This window comes from Triticum urartu, unplaced genomic scaffold, assembly GCF_056163025.1.
Source record: "Triticum urartu cultivar PI428250 unplaced genomic scaffold, HENAU_Tu73 scaffold2, whole genome shotgun sequence".
Taxonomy (NCBI): Eukaryota; Viridiplantae; Streptophyta; class Magnoliopsida; order Poales; family Poaceae; genus Triticum; species Triticum urartu.
Window position 1 is genome coordinate 6,893,265 of NW_028260368.1, and position 5,357 is coordinate 6,898,621.

Below are 5,357 nucleotides of genomic sequence, written 5' to 3' on the forward strand. Positions count from 1 at the left end.
TTGCCCTACTATAGGCCAAACTACCTGAGCACTGGGTCCAATGTGAGTAGGATCACTTAGCCATGCTTCATAATTGGAAAAACGGGCGCCATGAAAGTACATGCCACTCAACCAAAGAAAGATAATGGAAAGTTGCCCGAAATGAGCACTAAAGACTTTTCGAGAAATCTCCTCCAAATCACCAGTATGACTATCGAAATCGTGAGCATCAGCATGTAGGTTCCAGATCCAAGTGGTAGTATCAGGGCCCTTAGCTAGTGTTCTTGAGAAATGGCCGGGTCTGGCCCATTCCTCAAAAGATGTTTTTACAGGATCCCTATCCACAACAATTTTTACTTCTGGTTCCGGCGAACGAATAATCATTAAGTCCTCCTCTTTCCGGACAAGACATACAAAGAGACCCGCCAACTGTCTTTTTAGTGAATCTTTGAAAGATATATATTTTGAAAGATAGATTTTGAAAGATAGATTTTGAAAGATAGATATTGTGATTAGTTCTTTTCTTTACTATCTACCATCCTTCTATTTTTTTTTTAGTTATTCACTGGAGCAATTATATATTGAAGTCAATCCGAGGCAAGTGTTCGGGTCTATTATGACATAAAGATTAGGTGCCTAACGGACATTGTTTATCTTGAAAAACAAATATTTCTCGACGTAAGAAAAAAATCTTTTTTATTTTTAATTTAAGAAACTAGTGTATTTTTTTTGAGGGCATAAGCTCCTATCTATATCTACTTTCCTTGAGCATAATATAGGGTTTTTTATTTGATTCTAAATTCCAAGATAACTCATTAGAATTATTAATAAGATGGTCCTAATATATTAGCAATATTTAGATTGCCCCCTCTTTTTATTCACTTTATTACTTCTATTCTAGACCCTATCCCTATGGTTTATTCTTATGAAATATCATATAAAATAGAAGGTATAAGAAATGGATATAATGAAATTCTTGATTCGATCTTACGACCTAATTTATTTGATTAATGGATCAACAACCAAACCACCCATTTTATGAAAAAGAAGGAGCATGGTCTTATTCAAATTCAAAGCGCTTCGTAATCTTCAACCAGTTCTGTGCTTCAATATAATTTCCCGGAGTAAGCGCTATAGCTTGTTTCCAATATTCAGCAGCTTGATCAAACCAAGCTTCCGCAATTTCCGAATCACCCTGTAGAATGGCCTGTTCTCCTCGGTCGGAATAGGAAGTTCCTTCCCTTAGAACCGTACTTGAGAGTTTCCTACCTCATACGGCTCAGAAATTGCTATCTGAATTTCCCCTATCTTAACTGAATTCGATTTATCAAAAATCGATCCAATTTGTTCTTGGGTTAAGCAGAAGAAATTAATTACCTAAGTTTCAAACCCTAATTTTTATCAATAATCAGTTTGATCTTTTTTCCCACCTTCAGAAGAATGAAGCATAGATAGATATAGAGCCTTCGTTCAAATTTTCTGAGAGGTAACTATCCCGGTTTCATATATGAAATCTCTATAGAATCCTTGAAAAAGACTTTTTTCCATAAGAAAGAAAAAAGAACTTACTATCTTTGGGATCTGATACTACACCGCTGCTTAATCCCTTAGTGGATCGGCTCTATTACATAAGCGGATTCCTAAATTTTGCCCCATATCATGGGATAAGTAAGCAGTTTTTTTTAGTTGTATCGACCCAGTCGCTCACTAATTGATCTTTACGGTGCTTTCTCTATCAATTTGAGAAACTTTATCCATAGAGTAGTAGTATAGGCCATACTTTCTTCGTTTTTTGATTCTCGTGAAGTGTCCTTCCTTCCTACAGCTGATAGGGAAAAATCGTTGTTTTTACGATCCCTATGTAGAAAGCCCTTTTTTTCTAGTATTTACTAGAAAATTTGATCCTCTCTTTTTTTTTTTTCTTTCTATAGTGGAGATAGTCGCACGTAATGACAGATCACGGCCATATTATTAAAAGCTTGCGGTAAGAAGGGGTTTCGTTCTAGTGCCCGGAAATAATATTCCAAAGCCTTTGTATGCTCTCCATTGCTTGTGTGTATAAGGCCTATGTTATAGAGTATATAACTTCGATCATAGGGATCGATTTCTAGTCGCGTAGCTTCATAATAATTTTGCAAAGCTTCCGCATAATTTCCTTCGGATTGAGCCAACATCCGTTACGGTCGTTCATTCTATTCAAAAAATCTCCGTTCCAAAACCGTACATGAGGTTTTCATCTCATACGGCTCCTCCCTTCTGTACATAATAGTACTAAGCGAAATAATCTATAGAATCAAAATAGAATTAGTCCCGTCTCATTATGAACCGAAAGGGGCTGGTATTTTTCCAAGAAATCTCTAGCCAACCTTCCCACAAGAGGTTTTTCTTAACACCAATGAATTCTATTAATGCTAGAGGAAAACGATAGCTCCAATAATTTCTTTGTTCTCAACGCCTCCTATTTAGAGGAATTAGCTACTTCAACGATCTTTGATGGTTATAGGGGTATCCAAAGTACAAACCTGATGGTTGTTTGTTATCCCAACCATTCTTCCCAGCCCTGATACCGATCAGGAAAGGGGTAATTTCTAACAAAGTTTTTCTCTTGTTGATTCCTATTTCTAGGTGTAGTGCTTTTCTCCCCTATGCTGCCTACGGATACTAATAGAGTAGGATTGGCCTGTAATCCATACCATACCATATCCTGTAGGTGTAACCTTTCGCTCAATACTCAAATCTACAATTGAAGTATCTGAAGCCGCATCAATCGAGGATACACGACGGAAGGAATTGTTAGTTCGCCTCACCTTCCCGAAGCGTGGGTTTGTTTGCTTTACAAATTTGGTTCTCTCTATGCCAACCCCCCTCTCTTTTTCGTAAGACTGAGGTATAGGTAGGGCTAAAAAAAAGCAAAAAAAAGAGTCAAATCGCACCATCTCTATAATAAGTAAATGCCTTTTTTTCTCCTGAGGTTGTCGGAATTATTCGCAATAAAATATTGGCTACAATTGAGGAGGTCTTATCAATGAAATTTCCATTTCCACGGGATCTAGGCATAATTCCCAACCCATTCTATATAGAATTGTTTTCATTCCTTCACAAAATAACATAAAAACAAACACATTCGATTCTTATAATTATAAATAGATTGATCCATATGCTCTACTCTAAATCCATATGCTTTAAATGGATAAGAGAGATATGGATTTTCCGCTCAGCTCAAATTGTATCCTTTTCCTTCTGCTTGGACACGAAGAGATATGAAATATTTGACTAAGACTGGATTTCATTCCACTTTCCTATTTCTGAACAACAACTTATGTTATCAACTATTTCGTGTTTTCAAAGTTATTAATTGTCTCATACCCTATTTTTGATTTCGATAGTATGGTGTAGCGTATCTTATGCAAACGGAATTCTAAGGTTTCTTTATTTTATTATGCAATAAGAAGAATTCTTCCATTTTCTTTTTCTTTAGTTGCGGGAAAACCCAAATTAAAACTTTTATTTTATAGCGAGCGCAATTTCTAGTAAAAAATCCTGTATCCTTCCACTTAGATCAAAAGGAATTTTTCCAATAGAACTATGGAACCCCCGAGTGGTTGCGGTTGTACCTGTACTGCAGGAATAAGAAAACTCGCTATTCACTCAGTTTATTTTCCATAATAAGTTATGTAGGAGAGATGGCCGAGCGGTTCAAGGCGTAGCATTGGAACTGCTATGTAGACTTTTGTTTACCGAGGGTTCGAATCCCTCTCTTTCCGTTTTTCTTAATTCATCAACGTTAAGGATCACAATGTATCAAATCAAATAACAATTTTTTCCAGCAATAATATAATATCTTATATTATCTTATTTTGATTTAATAGAAATTAGAAATTCTCTATAGCAAATTACTGTGGTATGTAAAATACACATAGAGGAAAAAAGAAAAAAGGATCCTAATCCTAGGGTTAATCAATTTTAGCTAGTTGATGGGAAAATACAAATTAATGGTAATGGTCTTAGGGCGATTTAGTTCGGGGAAAGGGGAAGGGGAAGAAAATTCTATGAACCTTTCCTTTTTTCGTTAAGTTCAAGTCTGACGAGAGTAATATTCTACAACTAACAACTCATTTATTTTGAGACCGACCCACTTCCTATCTAGGATTTTATTTACTAGTCCTTTATATTCCAACGTGTCAATCGCCAAATGCTTTGGCAATTTCCCCGGGTCCGATGAAGCAATATAATTTTGAACCAGACCTTTTGATCTTTGGTTATCTTTCGTAGTAATAATATCTCGGGGTTTGCAACGAAAACTTGGTATATTGACTATACGACCATTAACTAAAATATGTCTATGGTTGACTAATTGGCGGGCCCCAGGAATGGTTGAAGCCATACCCAATCGAAAAAGGATATTATCCAAACGCATTTCAAGTAATTGTAGTAAAACCTGGCCTGTTGACCTTTTTGCTTTTCCAGCGATATGTACATATCTAAGTAATTGTCGTTCTGTCAGACCATAATGAAAACGCAATTTCTGTTTTTCTTGAAGACGAATACGATATTGCTCCTTTTTCCCAGAATTGAATTTTTTTTTAAGATTACTTCCGGATTTAGGTGTTTTTCTAGTGAGTCCTGGTAAAGCTCCCAGACGGCGTATTTTTTTTAAACGAGGTCCTCGATAACGGGACATGAAGACTCCTTTTTTTATTTTATTGAAATTTCATTTTACACAATTAATTTCATTGTATTTACATTACAGAATACATCGAAATTAAAACTGAATTAAACTACAGGATAAACAGAGTAAAATCAACTAAAGTACCCCAAAAAATGGAATTTCATCAAAATCTTTTTTTTTTGTATATATATTATTTATTTTATTGTTTTGTATCTAGCAAAATTGTAAGGTAAAAAACATAAAAGATCCTGGATTCTCCATTTAATTCGGAAAAAAAGAGATTCTTGTTCGTAGAACATCGATAGAGAAAAAAAAGCCGACTATCGGATTTGAACCGATGACCCTCGCATTACAAATGCGATGCTCTAACCTCTGAGCTAAGTGGGCTTACATAACGGAAATAGTGTAACAAATAGAAATAGGTATAGTATAGGAAATCCGTAAAATCTCAGATATTAGTTATTAATCTTAGCTATTAACTAGTTCTAAATTTGAAGTTATACTTATAAAAATAAAAAAATACTAAAACTTCTTAAAGATAAAGTTAGCTTGATATGCTTAACTATAGGATATTAAAAAATAAAATTATAGAATTTATTGGTATTTTCATTCGATCATTATAGACTTTATTATTTGTTAATAATTTGAGGATTAATATTTCACTAAGGGGAACATAGAGTCAGAGTAAATAAAATTGCTAATTCTGATT

At 34.7% G+C, this 5,357-nt stretch overlaps 2 non-coding genes across 2 annotated transcripts; one reads left to right on the top strand and one right to left on the bottom strand.

The window, feature by feature from the left end:
- The first annotated feature begins 3,656 nt into the window (after nucleotides 1-3,656).
- On the top strand, nucleotides 3,657-3,743 carry TRNAS-GGA (transfer RNA serine (anticodon GGA)). Its single transcript has one exon. It is a non-coding gene; the product is annotated as a tRNA-Ser (tRNA).
- A 1,219-nt stretch (nucleotides 3,744-4,962) lies between these two features.
- On the bottom strand, nucleotides 4,963-5,035 carry TRNAT-UGU (transfer RNA threonine (anticodon UGU)). Its single transcript has one exon. It is a non-coding gene; the product is annotated as a tRNA-Thr (tRNA).
- Between the last annotated feature and the right edge of the window lie 322 nt (nucleotides 5,036-5,357).